Source organism: Diceros bicornis, chromosome 32, assembly GCF_020826845.1.
Source record: "Diceros bicornis minor isolate mBicDic1 chromosome 32, mDicBic1.mat.cur, whole genome shotgun sequence".
In the NCBI taxonomy this organism is placed as follows: domain Eukaryota; kingdom Metazoa; phylum Chordata; class Mammalia; order Perissodactyla; family Rhinocerotidae; genus Diceros; species Diceros bicornis.
Genome location: NC_080771.1, coordinates 11895752 through 11911181, shown reverse-complemented (window position 1 = coordinate 11911181; position 15430 = coordinate 11895752). Strand labels below are relative to the sequence as shown.

The following is a 15430-nucleotide window of genomic DNA, read 5'->3' as shown; positions in this document are numbered from 1 at the left end:
TAAAAGAACAGGGTTTTAGGGGCTGGCCCAGTGGCGTAGTGGCTAAGTTCATGCGCTCCGCTTTGGTAGCCCGGGGTTTGCAGGTTAGGATCCTGGGCACAGACCTACACGCCACTCACCAAGCCATGCTGTGGCGGCGTCCCATATACAAAGCAGAGCAAGATGGGCACGGATGTTAGCCCAGGGACCATCTTCCTCAAGCAAAAAGAGGAAGATTGGCAATAGATGTTAGCTCAGGGCCAATCTTCCTCACGAAAAAAAAAGAACAGGGTCTTAGCTTGAAACTCGAGGACTTATTCTGGGCCTGAAGGAAGCTGCGGTTTTGGGGACCGAGGAATGTAGATGCAGTTAGAGGTTGACAGCTTGGAAAATACAAATGGGGAATCCGAGGCTAGGGTCATAAAGGGCTCTGCCTGGATTTTCGGGACCCACTCAAAATGCCACCTTCCTATCTCTGCACCCAGGCCTCTGTAGATTAAAAAAAAAAATGTTGCTGCTTTTCCTGATGAAAAAAAAAAATGCTTAAATAAAAAGTTGACTCTAGAGCAACGGTTTTCAAAGTTTAAAACACATCAGAATCACAAGGAGGGTGGACTGCTGGGCACTACCCCCAGGGGTTTGGATTCTGTAGGTCTTCAGTGAAGTCTAGAAGAAAGCGCATTTCTAACAAGTTCCCAGATGGTGTTGCTGCTGATCTGGGTGCTGCACTTAGAGGACTATTGCTCTACAGAAACATATACTACCCAGAAAACTGGTACTATTTGGCCTATCTCTCTTCTTATTTATTTATTTTTTTTTGTGAGGAGATCAGCCCTGTGCTAACATCTGTCAATCCTCCTCTGTTTTTGCTGAGGAAGACTGGTCCTGGGCTAACATCCATGCCCATCCTCCTCCACTTTATAGGGGACACCGCCACAGCATGGCCTGACAAGAAGTGCGTCGGTGTGCTCCCGGGATCCGAACCGGGGAACCCCAGGCCGCCACTGCAGAGCGTGCGCACTTAACTGCTTGCGCCACCAGGCTGGCCCCGCTCTCTCTCTTCTGCATAGGGTTCAGGAGACATGGTGCCCCAATATTGACCTGCTCAGGCTCTGAAGATGTGCAAGATCTTCCTGAAGAACACCCTCTTCTTCTGATCTTCCTAAGCTGTGGATAGGGTTCCCCAAAGGCTGGAGTCCCAACCCCACCCCAACCTTCTCTTGGGGTGCATCCCCTTCCAGAGACTCCCACTTTCCTTCTCCAGAAGCTCTATGCTGCTGTCGCCAATACAGTGGAATCTGGGAGGAGGAAAAGGGGAAGGAAAAAAAAAGTTTATATGAGGAGGATGTACAGTAGCATGTTTCTGGAAGTCTCCAGAAGCTGCTGGGTTCCAGTGAGGTTCTGCCCCTAACTTGCATTGTGACCTTGATGGAGTCACTAAGCTCTTCTGAGTGTTTATTTTCCTACCTGAAAAATGATAGGACAATCTTTTTTTTCTTTTCTTTTCTTTTTTTTTGTGAGGAAGATCAGCCCTGAGCTAACATCCATGTCAATCTTCCTCTTTTTGTTTTGGAAGACCAGCTCTGAGCTAACATTTATTGCCAATCCTCCTCCTTTTTTTTTTTCCCCAAAGCCCCAGTAGATAGTTGTATGTCGGAACTGCACATCCTTCCAGTTGCTATATGTGGGACGCGGCCTCAGCATGGCTGGACAAGCGGCACATCGGCACGCGCGCAGGATCCAAACCCGGTCCACCAGTAGCGGAGCACGTGCACCCAACCGCTAAGCCATGGGGCCGGCCCCTGATAGGACAATCTTTTCTGGCTCCTATCCTGCCTCCCAGAGCTGATGGGAGGGATCAAATTCTTGGCAGTAATTTGGAAAGAATAAACCTTAATACAAGCTGCACTTTGAGAGTCTTTCTCACATAAAGGTAACTTTGAAAACCACTTCCCCACATCTTCACCCATCTCCTTTTTTTTAAACAGATGTTTCTATTTGCCTATTGCCTGCATCAAGATAGCAGGATTGCATATTCTATATGATCAACAGCTTATTAAAAAGAAATGATCCCTTGGGGCCGGCCCGGTGGCTTAGCGGTTAAGTGTGCACGCTCCGCTACTGGCGGCCCGGGTTGGGATCCGGGCACGCACCGAAGCACCGCTTCTCCGGCCATGCTGAGGCCGCATCCCACATACAGCAACTAGAAGGATGTGCAACTATGACATACAACTGTCTACTGGGGCTTTGAGGAAGGAAAAAAAAAAGGAGGAGGATTGGCAATAGATGTTAGCTCAGAGCCAGTCTTCCTCAGCAAAAAGAGGAGGATTAGCATGGATGTTAGCTCAGGGCTGATCTCTCTCTCAAAAAAAAAAAGAAATGATCCCCTAGAGTTGATTCTCTTCAAGAGTCACTCATTTATTCATTTATTCAGTATTTACAGAATACCTACAATGAGCCAATTACCATGCTAGAGCAGATGACTAAGAACTAAACACTCTGAAATACAAGCAAACTTGTTGCTATAGACTAAATGTTTGTGTCTCCCCAAAATTCGTGCGTTAAATCCTAACTCCCAACATGATGGTATTACGAGGTGGGGCCTTTGGGAGGGGATTAGGTCATGAGGATGGAGCTCGTGAATGAGATTAGTGCCCCTGTAAAAGAGACCCCAGAGAGCTCCCTTTCCCCTTCCACCATGTGAGGGTACAGCAAGAAGATATGAACTACTATCAGGACATACATGAACTAGGAAGGACACTCACCAGACACTGAATCTGCTGGTGCCTTGATCTTGGACTTCCCAGCCCCCAGAACTGTGAGAAATAAATTTCAGTTGTTTATAAGCCACTCAGTCTATGGTATTTTGTTACAGAGGCTCAAATGACACTTGTCAAAATGCTCTTTTTTTTATTTGAACCTGGAGTTTGTCCTTTCTTTCACCATTCTAAAACACAACGAGTACCACAGGGTTACAAGGACAAGTATGGGCCTATCCCCATCCTCAAGTCAGTGAATGAGGCCAAGTAAACTCAGATTTTGGAGCTGGAATGGGCCTCAATATAGAGATTCCATACCATTTTATTGGAAAGATCTTTGATTATTATTTTTCCTATGAGTTCTGAATTTTGGAAGATTTTTGCCTACCAAATATAATGAACTTATTAAATGACAGCTGCTGTAGCTTTTGTGGGGGTGGAGTGGGGAAGGATAAATGTTTGATTTTTGTGTGTGTGTGTGTGCGGAAGATCAGTCCTGAGCTAACATCCATGCCAATCCTTCTCTTTTTGCTGAGGAAGACTGGCCCTGGGCTAACATCCGTGCCTATCTTCCTCTACTTTATACGGGACGCCGCCACAGCATGGCCTGACAAGCAGTGCGTTGGTGCGCGCCCAGCCACCAGCTGGGCCACCAGCAACGGAGCGCACGCACTTAATCGCTATGCCATGGGGCTGGCCCTAAATGTTTGATTTTTATTATGCTTTTCGAAATACTGAAAACTGTCTCTGGGTCCCCAATAGTGTACTTGAGTTCAGGGATTCCTGGTCATGAAAAGTTCTTTTCAGGCCAATGGGATTGGCTGTTCAGCCTACTTTTTCGGGTATAGGGAGAGGGTATTATTTTAATCTACCTATCCCGAAAGAGTTCTGGCAAAAGTATTTCTCCTGGATCATCTTCAGCATTGAGATTTTTGACCCATTTGTTCTGTAGGGAACACACAGGGTTGAATTGTTTACTAATTATTATCTGGTCTGTCTTGTGCTCCTCCACAGAGTGACTGTAAACATCTTAAAGGCAGAGACCTCTTTTTCTCAGACTCTCAAGACTCTACACTGTATTTGGAAGAGACTAAGTGTCTGGTGGACTTATAACCTAGAGAGGAAAGTGTGGAGTGGTAAAGAGGACTTTGGAGGACAATCCTTCAGCTTATTACCCCTCTTCCACCTCCAGTTCAGGATGTGGTGTAAGTTTACCTCTCTAAGCTCCCTAGGATGATGGTACAGATGGGTGTTGGGTACAAGATGTTAAGTGTAAGTTGGGGGCTGAGATAGCGCCCGGAGAAGTCTAATATGAAATGAGAACTCTCTGCCAAGGCAGGGGCCCAGGTGGGCAGAGGATGAAGAGTTCGGGCTAATGGTCCAGGCTTTGGGCAATCACTTCAAATATCAGGTCTGTAATCATGGAGGACACAGAAAATTAGAGCAAAGTCACAGACTCTGTCCAACTCAGAATCCCATCAATAGTCCAAAGGTCCACTCATCTGTCTAGGCCCCAGGCAGATTTCTCAGACCTGCCTTAACTTGTTTGCAAGCATCCAGTCAGATCATTCTAAACTAACCACGAGAATCAGAAGAGATGCTGTGTGGCCATTCCTTTTCCCTCTCAGCTTCTTCCTTGTTCTCTCATGAAAAGAGGCGGAGGGATAAACAACCTAAAAAAAAAAAAAAAAAAAGGTCAGAATCTTCCTACACAGTCTTGGAACAAAAATTTCCTGTTAAGGAGAGAATCTAAGAATTCAAATGTAAACTCAACTGGAAAACACGAAACACACAGCAGTATTTTCAGAACCTGTCTCACTAACTTATAACACCCCGTCAGACAGTACAGCTGGGAGGTCACCTGGGCAGGGGAGTTTCCAAACTATGGCTTAGAGGTGGCTGCGAATGTGAGCTCTGAAGTCAGACAGCTTGGGTTCCAACGCTTGCTCTGCCATTGACTAGGTATGTGACCTTGGGCAAGTGACTCAACCTCTCCAACCCTCAGTTTTATGATCTGTAAAATGGGGTAAATAACTCAGCTCCCTCCCTCACAGGGTTCTGAGGTATGGATGAGACAAAGCATGTAAAGCTGTATTTTCAGAACATATTGGTTGATTAAAAAAACCTATGCGCACCAAAGAATTCCAGGACCCCACAGTAAGTCCTTGGCTTCCTAGGAGTCTACAGCCCACAATTTGGGAGCCACATAATGCTTGTCCAATTGTTACTGCCCAAAAAGGGGGTTCATCTGCCCACCGCAATACATGCCAATAGTCAAGAGGCAAGGAGGTAGGAAAGAAAGGAGTTTTTATTACAGCTTGCTAGCAAGAGGGAAGATGTCCCACTAATGTCCAAAAAAAACCATCTTACAGAACAAAGACTACAGGCCAGTTATATAGGGGGCTGGTCTCCAGGTGGAGGAGGCATCTGGTCTCTGGGCGGGGGCATCCATCTGATCTCCAGGTGGAGGCAGACATCTACTCTCCAGGTGGGGCACCCATCTGACCTCCAGGTGGGAGCAGACATCTGGTCTTAGTTCCTGATAGTCTTTTGTTTTACTGGATGTGCATCAGAGATCGGAGCAACACCCTATACCCTGATCTTTCAGTTGTCCTTGATGATGGCTATCAGCATAGACTCTCTTCCCCGGGGGTCATCACATTCCTAAGGAACTCAAGAGAACAAAGTTATCAACTTATAGCAGCTGGGAGGGGCCATAAAATCTACAGAGCATGTCTGGGCTAGTTAATCAGAGGTCCTTCAAAGTTACGACAGGGTTTCTTTTGTACACTATGGCTTCCCTTATGTCAACCTTGTGTTGAGCCAGTATCACAATATCCTCAGAATAGTGAAGGGAGAAAAGGAGGTCCAGAGTGGGGAAGTGACTTTCCCAAGGCTACATAGAAAGTTAGGGGCACAGACTGGTATAGGACTTGGGTTTCTGAATTTCTCAGTGGGCTTTTGCAGTGTGCCTCCCTGGACATCCTTCCCCCAGCTCAGAGCTACCAAAGTCACACCAAGACCTGGATGCCCAGGGAGTCAGGAGGTTTGACACTAGGCAGTGATGATGGGCTGGAAGGAGATCTGAATTTAGTTGGGCTGTCAATGAGGTGCCTTGAATAGGATAAAGAATTGTAAGGTAGTCAAAACCACTGCAAATTGAAGTTACTGACTCATCTGATAAATGGGACTGAAAAACAGGAACAATAAGGCCTTGTATTTCAGCTCACCCTTCTTCAAAGCACCTCCAAACATTTTGTAACATAGTTTGCACAGATCTCCAAGTCTCCAAGTCCTTTGTCTTCTAGGTATTTTTGCCTCCACCCAACCCAATTCAATCCAATTTTGTTTCCTACCACTTGCATTTCCCCCTCCAGGTTATTTTGGGAAACAATGGAAAAAGTTTGTAAAGTTCTCCCAGAGGCTGGGATGCACAATTAATTGGGGGGGGCGGGGTAAGGACTGGAAGAAGAAGGCTGAGGAATGAGGCCAGGTGAGTAATTAACAGCTGGCTGAACTATCCTGTTTCTAAACACGTTTGAACCCTAGGACACATAATTGCTGAGTTATAAGGTGATTCAGGGAATCCTTTGTGAAGGTCTCTTGTAAAATGGTTTGTCTGGGCATGATTTCCTACTATGTCTTTGAGTAAAAGAAAAAAGGCGCACCAGGTGATCTCTGCTACTCCTTCCAGTTTGTAAACACTGTACGAGTCTCTGCTTTCTAGTAAAGATACAAGCCACCTAGAATTCCTGACAACACACCGTTGGAGGACTTTGATCTCCAGGCTATTGTGTGAATCCTGCAAGTACTTGGCTAAGTCCCCATGGAAGGTCAATCCTAGGAGTGGTGTTGGTGCAGCTCCCATGGAGGGGCTGGTAGTGGGCTCAAGGGTCTCCCAGAGCATCCTCCGTATAAGTAGGAATTCATTTTCCTAGCAAAGACAGGCCGAAGTGGGGAAAGGCAACTCAGCTTTATATTAACTTATCTTATTTAAGGAGATCTATGGGGCCGGCCTGGTGGCGCATGGGGTTAACTGCGCGTGTTCCGCTGCGGCGGCCCGGGGTTCGCCCGTTGGGATCCCAGGGTGCATGGATGCACTGCTTGGCAAGCCATGCTGTGGCGGCATCCCATATAAAGTAGAGGAAGATGGGCATGGATGTTAGCCCACGGCCAGTCTTCCTCAGCAAAAAAAAGAGGAGGATTGGCAGATGTTAGCTCAGGGCCCATCTTCCTCACAAAAAAAAAAAAAAAAGGAGATCTATGTTTGAGGTCTGAACTACGTAGAATTACAGAGCCGACCTTGGATAGTTGAACTCTATGGGTATCACTTTCTGTCTCTTTTAAAAAAATTATTTTAAATTATACAAATAAAACTTAAATACATCCTCCTTGTAAAAAGTTCAAGTAGTACAGTACTATATAGAATTAAAAGTAAAAGTTCCCTTTAGCCTTCCTCATCCCATTCCCCTCCCAGGGGTAACCATTGGTGTCAGTTGGCGGGAGGCGTATCTTCCCAAACCTTTTCACCCATTTCGTCATATGTAAATATAGATACAGTTATTTTCTCCTACACAAATGGTAACATACTGATTATGCTATATATATATTTTTTCTATTCTGCACCTAATTTTTTTATTTAACGATAAATCTTGGAATCTTTCCACATCAGTACATATAGATTTACCTCAATCTTTTTAAAAACTTTATAGTATTCCATTGTATGACAGTACCATACGTTTATTTAACCCCTTCCCTATTATTTCCAATCTTTTGGGGCCCCATAACAACGTGTCAGTGAATTTATACATTCATCTCTGTGCATATTTTCAATGTTGACCTGTGGAATAAATTCCTAGACATGGAATTACTAGGTCAGTGGGTCTGTGCATTTTCAGTTTTCATAAACTCACACAAAATGCTGCTATCCATAGGGGTTTTACCAATTTTATACAGCAACAATGTATAGAAGGGCCTTATTCCTCATCCTTGGTCTGTTTAAGGGGCTTTTAACCACTGACATTATAATGTTGTAAGTCCATTTCTCTGTTTCCTGATTTTTCTGCATTTATTTGCTCACATGTCTACCATGTGCCAGGCACTGTGCTAAGTGGTGGGAATACACTATGAATAAGACTGAAGCAATCCTTGCTCTTCCTGTACGTGGGGTCCCTGGGTCTTGTACAGTTGCTTGAAAACACAAGACATTCAGTAAATGTTTGCTGAAAGAATTGGCCTCCAATCAAGGAAAGGCAGGTGTCAAAAACTATTTTTGGTTGGGCCGGCCGGTGGCTTAGCAGTTAAGTGCACGCGCTCCGCTGCTGGCGGCCCAGGTTCGGAGCAGGGGCACGCACCAACGCACTGCTTCTCTGGTCATGCTGAGGCCGCGTCCCACGTACAGCAACTAGAAGGATGTGCAGCTATGACATACAACTATCTACTGGGGCTTTGGGGGGGAAAATAAATAAATAAATAAATAATTAAAAAAAAACCCTATTTTTGGGACATGATGCTAAGTGAAATAAGCCAGTCAATAAAAGACAAATATTGCATGATTCCATCTGTAACACGTATCTAAAGTAGTCAGACTCTTAGAAAGTAGAATGACGGTTGTCAGGTTTTGGAGGGAGGAAATGAGGAGTTAATGGGTATAGAGTTTAAGTTTTGCAAGACGAAAAAGTTCTAGAAATCTGTTGCACAACAATATACATATAGTTAACAGTACTGTACAGTACACTTAAAAATGGTTAAGATGGTAAAATTTGGGGCTGGCCCAGTGGTGCAAGCAGTTAAGTGTGCGCGCTCCACTGTGGTGGCGGCCCAGGGTTTGCCAGTTTGGATCCCCGGCGCGTACCCATGCACCCCTTGTCAAGCCATGCTGTGGTGGCGTCCCATATAAAGCGAAGGAAGATGGGCATGGATGTTAGCCCAGGGCCAATCTTCCTCAGCAAAAAGAGGACTGGCATGGATGTTAGCTCAGGGCCGATCTTCCTCACACACACAAAAAAAGATGGTAAAATTTTATATTATGTGTTTTTTCTACAATAAAAAAAGTATTTTGGGCACAAAAGGTAGTATGAGACAGATGGTTAGGAGACAAGCTACTGAGACTAGCCTCAGGATGATGAGAAAGGCATATTTTTTCATAAGGTAAAAGAGCCAACCGCGTAACACTGCTTTCTCTGTTCTCCTACCCTCATCTGGGAACAGGTGACCATAAAATTTTACGATCTACTGTAGATAATAAACCACAGCAAAATATATGTTTCTATGCTTTTTCTCTTGAGAGCGAAGGGCATAGATATCCCTTCTGATACTGCACACGGGGAATAAGCCAAAAAGGGAACCTTAGCTTCCTATCTCTCCGTAAAGCGTCTTTCCTTCAAAAGGCAGAACAAGGAGAGAAAGTTCTCTCGCTAAAAGTGAGACAAGCTAGAATCAAGTGGGACCCTGGGAGACTACATTCCCCAGCATGCACTGCTCTTCCTAGGGCGCAGTCAGCGACGGAGAAGACGCATTACTTTTGCGACAGGAATGGGAACTACATATCCCGGGATGCAAAGCGCCACCACTCTAGTTACAGCCTGGCTTGCTTTCTGGTAGCTGCCGGTCCCCGCCAAAGGGATAAGAGGGGAGGGGAATGTTTAAGATTTGGAAGTTCCGCAGTCTACCGGACTTGACACTTCGAAAGAGGAAGAAGAGTAGGGAAAGGCTGTTTCACTTCAAGTCCAAGTAGTTCCCACTCAGGGTGGCGAGGGTTTATGGGCCCCCTCCCTTATTGTTTCTCAGAGGCAATGCCAAGCCCCCACTGGCCGAAGACTTCGAGGGCAGGTGGGAAGTCCATGAAGCCCCAAATCGAAGTTCTCTGCGTCTCCTCATTGGCCCTCGTTTCAAGCGCAGGCGCGAGGGCTCCGACTCCAGTCCCTAGGGACGGTGAGCGGCAATTGGCCAAAGCCCGCGAACTAGAGTCCGGATTGGTAGTTGCTAGCAGGAGCCTGGTTTCTTCCTTGACTTCTGCAAGTGATAGTGTGTGATTGGTTTAAATCCGCGGGCACCTGTCGGTGATTGGGCGGGCGCCACGGGCGCGGCACGGTCATTGGCTGGCGCCGGGACCATCCCTCCTCGGGCGGGCAGCGAATGATGAAATGGGAACGGGGAGGGGAAAGGCCGCGACGTGAGCGCGCGACCTCCGGCGCCATTTTGTAGAGAAACAAGCGGAGTTAACCGAAGAGGGGGTCGAGGAGAGCCGGAGTCGGGGACCCAGGAGTTTCCTGTGTCCAGCGCCGCCGGAGCCGCCTGAGGTGAGGTGTTGTGCGGCCTGCTGGCGGAGTTAGCCACGGAACGCGGGCGCCGGTGGGGAAGGAAGCGGGTGGTCCCGGGGCCATGGGGAGCGTTTCCCGGAGCCTCGCGGAGTAAGGGGCAGTCGGGACAGGGAAGTGGCGAGGCGGGAGAGGGCGGGCTCTCTGCCGTGGGCTCGCGGGGAGTTCGGGCTCTGAGGAGAAGAGGCCGGCGCCGCGGCTCCACGAAGCGGAGGGCAGAGCGCGGGGCGAGCCCCGGGGTGGTCCCGGCCCGGGCCTGGGGGCTCCGCGGGCGGCGGGGGCGGCAGTGCGGGCGGCCGGGCCTTGTTTGGCGCGGGCTGCACCCTCCTCGGACCCCACGAGCTCCTCAACTGCCCCTTTCTCTCCGGGCTGCCCGGTCGGTGCAGGGGGCATGGGCTCCCGAGGCCTAGCCCCCGGGGCCAGGGGCCGTGTGGGGAGTAGTTGCAGGCTCCCAGGTCTCGCCCGCCGACCTGGAGCCGCCAGTCCCCCTCCCCCGCCCCCAGCACGTTGTCAAACCCGGGTGTTTCAGGTGTCCGCCGGTGGGAGGGGCGGCGGGCGCCAGCACTTCCTGATTGCTGCTTGCCACAGGTTTTGTTCCACTCGCGCGCCGGGCGCTCGCACTTTCTCCAGACTCGGCCCCCACCCCCTGGGCCGGTGTCTGTGCTCCGCTGGCGGCTCTGCTCCTGGGAAGTGTCCCCCTCGTGCGCTGAGCACTTGCAGGCCCCGCTGCTGCTGAGAGATTTACTCCAGGGCTCCTAGGGGTTCCTCCCAGACACCAAGATTCTTGTGCACTGCCTCCCTTGCTGCAGAATTCCCCCATCCCGGCTCACACCAGTAGTTACCCCCACTAGGAGTAAGCTTTGTGGGCTAAAAAGAGAAGGTGCTTGATATCTGCGGGCTTGAAAGTGGTGTTTAAAATAAACTTTGAGAAGTAAACTTTTCCCACGAAGTCACTCAAACATCGCATTTCTTAGGACTCTATTAAAAAGTCTGTTTTCTTCCTGAAAGCTGTAGACTTCACCTCCCTCAGTATTTCTCTATAATTCGATTGCCAGGGGGGATTTGGTTTAAGTCATGATTGAGTGAATATAATTATTTTTTGTGGAAAAAAATGCTGAGCATTTCTCTTACGACAATCTGTTTGTTAAGGAATAGGGATACATGGATGAAAAAATGGGAGGACAAGTAAAAAATTAGGAAGTAGGTCAAACAGGTTAAGAACAAACTTGTTTTTTGTAGAGGTATTCGAGTTTAATGTGTTAGTGTTCTGTGGCCGAGGTTGACGTGGCTACTAGTATTTTAGCTATTAATAAGATATATGGTAACAGTTTAAATCGTGTTTTATTTAGGACATTAAATTGTTACCTTGTCTAAGGAGCAAATGAGCTGATGATACATGAAGTTTTAGGTATCTAGTTGTTTGACTGAAATGGTGGCATGTTGATAAAACTTGTTTGGAAAGTTGGTCCCTTTTCAACAAGTGTGAGTCCCGAGTCTTTCAGTGGAAACTTAAGTCTAGAATCAAGGCACAAAGACTTGAATATTAGTAACTGAAAGTATTTCCCCTTTTTGCCTAAGATTGTAGTCTTAGTAGTTTTATGGCAGGGTTTTGTGGCACTGTGGTGAAATGCTCTTGATTTCTAACTCACTCAGTGGATCCCTGGCTTAGTTTCTTTCTTGCTAGTCTCTAAATTTCTGCTGGGGGTTTAAATCCTGGTCTCTTTAACATGGATCTTGACAGACTAAGTACTGTGACATCTTCCTAATTTTGGATTAAGTCATTGAAAAAAAAAAAAAACTGAAGACAGAAGAGGAAATGCTTACTATCTCTTCAAAACATGCTTAAAGACTAATCTCAGGTTATCGTTGCAGGTTGCTTTTTCCAAGTATGTTTTTGGTTAGATTCTGATCTGGTTATGAAAAGCTTTCTCTTCAACCAGCTTAAATTTATGAACTTCAATCTTTTATTTCATTCTATGAGGTAACAGGTCTTTGGCACTCAATGCTCTGGAAGGGAATTTGTCCACAATAGTTTTTTTTTTTTTAATTTTATTTATTTATTTATTTTTCCCCAAAGCCCCAGTAGATAGTTGTATGTCACAGCTGCACATCCTTCTAGTTGCTGTATGTGGGACGTGGCCTCAGCATGGCTGGAGAAGCGGTGCGTTGGTGAGCGCCTGGGATCCGAACCCGGGCCGCCAGCAGCGGAGCGCGAGCACTTAACTGCTAAGCCACGAGGCTGGCCCCTCAATAATTCTAATTGAATGCTCAGATATTTTAAGACACGAATTTTTTGTAAGATGTTTATGCTTCTTGGATTAACAGAAATAGTAGCCTGCCATTTTGAAATGCTTTAGTTTATGGACTTGGTATATTCTTTTATAAAAGTACAAGACTAACTTTCAAGTCAGTTAAAAATATTAGTTGAAGCACCTAAACCGCCCTCTGACCAAACTGAACTTCCTGCTGGGAAGTTTCAAAATGGCATCCCACTGAGTCTTAGTTTAAGGCCTTATATACATAGAAAAATCCTGCAGTTCCTTTTCTGTTTGCTTACGATTTTTAAGAATGTTTCAAAGGTAAGATGGACTCAAAACCTTTTGTACCCTATATATACACAATAGCTTATTTTAGTGTCCTTTTTCACTCACACATTTGTAAGAATGTAGCAAAGTAATAAAGCAAATTGTTCAGTGAACAGCATTGTTTGAGAAGTCAGTAATTAGAGGTGTAGACTTAGTCTGAAACCCTGTGTTGAGATTTGAAGGAAATGCTGCCTGTGGGAGTGTGGCGTGTAGATGTAAGAAATGCATTTGTCTTTAATGCTGGAAAGCTCAGCGTAAACCTCCAGGATAAAATGTCTTGGTTAATTTTGTTACAGTGTTAGAAGGAAATTCCTAAAATGTTGAATGAGATGTTAAACTGTCTGCAGGAGAAGTTTTTTTCTTTTATGATGTTGGACTAATTATACGAAGTTTAAAGTGAAATGAAAGCATATTTTGAAAGACACCATCTTAGTGATTTTTTTTTTTTGTGAGGGAGATCAGCCCTGAGCTAACATCCATGCTAATCCTCCTCTTTTTGCTGAGGAAGACTGGCTCTGAGCTAACATCTATTGCCAATCCTCCTCCTTTTTTTCCCCAAAACCCCAGTAGATAGTTGTATGTCATAGTTGCACATCCTTCTAGTTGCTGTATGTGGAATGTGGCCGTAGCGTGGCCGGAGAGGCGGTGTGTGTGTCGGTGTGCGCCCGGGATCCGAACCCGGGCCGCCAGCAGCGGAGTGCTCGCACTTAACCGCTAAGCCGTGGGGCCGGCCCCCATCTTAATGTTTTTAAACTTACATCTTAAGAGCTCACCATTTTCCCTTTCAGATAATTAGTTTGAAAGTTTGTCCCTTTGGGTTTATAGCTAGTAGTTTTGAAGTGCAATGTTACTTTTTAAATTTTATGTAGACTCATCGTAGGAATAGTTACTCCTTTGTTTCGGACCCTTTGTTTTTTTTTAATAGCTAACTAATCTCCAGTATCTTTTCCCCATCATTTGTTTATTGGATTTCTTTATTGCATAAGTAATATGTGAATACATTCTAATTGTAAATGATTCCAGGAATACAGTTAATTCTATATATTATTGCCAAATTACCTCTTAAATCATTGGTTTGGAAATAGCTATTCTCTGCTCAAAAGTCCTTCAAATACCTTGGCCTGAAGCTATGTTAAGTGTTGATTCCTGACTACCTGTGGCAGCATATTATTATCTTATGCTATATCGAGACTGTTAACGCAGGGTGGTTCCCAAATACGTCTTTGCCCATTTTATCTGGAATGTCATCGTTTGTATGTACCAAAACATTACCCATCATTCCAGTTCAAACTTGAATGTATTGTCTATAAGTCTTTTGCCTGATTTCCCTAAGCATAGTTGATTTCATTCCTCTTGGCCAATTTCATGTACCTGTACCATATGTTGCCTTGTAAGTTCTCTTTCTCATTTTATAGTGGGTAAGAAGTCTCCCCTTCCCCCGGAACACATATACAGTTGCCCTGAATTGTAATTGAATAGTGCTTCATTTGTTACACTTGGGTAGATTTATAGACCATGGCATTCTTGGAAAACGGTACACTTTGGTTTTTGTTCTTTGAGGGCACAGGTTTTTTTCTTGGAGCTATATACTTTAATTCTGTTGACATCATTTAGATGGTTAAACTTTGAAAGCTATTCATACAGAGTTATGGTGTCATCCTTTAGGAAATTGAAACCTAGCAAAGTGAGGTAGGTGACTTCCTTAATTTAAGTTCAGACCAGATTTTCCTACTCTAATCTAATGTTCATTCTGTCTTTTACGTACTGCTTGAGTTCAATACAAGGAAAAGAAAGACCTATGAATTTGATTGTTCATCAAAAAAGTGAGAATAATCTGTGTGGTCATATGTGGTCTATTGTTTTTGAAAGACAGAAAGTTTGTTATTATGCAAATCTCTGGAGGTTGATTTTGTAGTTCAGAATTTCATGTTCATTGAGTGGATTGGATTATAGAACATCATGACTGTCTCTGTTAATAATTCTACAGAATTAAACTGTTTCATGTTGGCAATTCTTTGAATTACCTAGGGAGTTTTTTTTTTTTTTTTTTTTTTGCTAAGGAAGCCTGGCCATGAGCTAATATGTGTTGGGAATCCTCCTCTTTTTACTTGAGGAAGATTGTCCCTGAGCTAACATCTGTGCCCATCTTCCTCTATTTTGTATGTGGGATGCCACCACAGCATGGTTTGACAAGCGGTGTGTCGGTCGGCACCCGGGATTCAAAACTGCGAACCCCAGACCACCAAAGTGGAGTGTGCGCACTTAACAGCTATGCCACCTGGCTGGGCCCTACCTAGGGAGATATTTTTCTTTACTTTCAAAGTGTCTTTCCCCCCTAGTTTTATTTAGATATAATTGACATACTACAGCACTGTGTAAGTTTAAGATGTACAGCATAATGACTTGGCATTATATTGTGAAATACTAGCAATGTTTTATTTGGTTAAGTTTTTCTTAGTTGTGACCAAAGCAAATACAGGTTTTTTTTTTCTCAGCAATTTTTTGGAGGACAAGACAGAAGATTTGAATTTTTCATCTCTAAAAGTGTGGAAATATAAAACTCTAGTCTGACAAAAAATGGTCTTTTCTGTTAGAGTTATTGTGAGTGGTCATCACTTAACCTCAGTGTAATAAACTTGCGCTTCTGTTCAGACTTCAAAGGATGGAGGGACTTAAGTTTTAAAATGTTTCTCAGCACTATAAATTGAATTCTGACAGATATTTGAGTAAATTTTTTCTTGGTATAGTTATATTTTTAAAGTAAAGTAGCTCCAAGGATACTCTGTTA

General features: G+C 45.0%; 1 protein-coding gene across 7 annotated transcripts in view; it reads left to right on the top strand.

The window, feature by feature from the left end:
• Window positions 1-9933: 9933 nt before the first annotated feature.
• The window catches only part of CNOT1 (CCR4-NOT transcription complex subunit 1), a 101159-nt gene continuing 95662 nt past the window's right edge, over window positions 9934-15430 (top strand). For all 7 annotated transcript variants that reach the window (XM_058527937.1, XM_058527935.1, XM_058527932.1 and 4 more), the window contains exon 1: window positions 9934-10039. The gene's annotated coding sequence lies outside the window, so the exon portion shown is untranslated. The remainder of the gene's footprint in view (window positions 10040-15430) is intronic.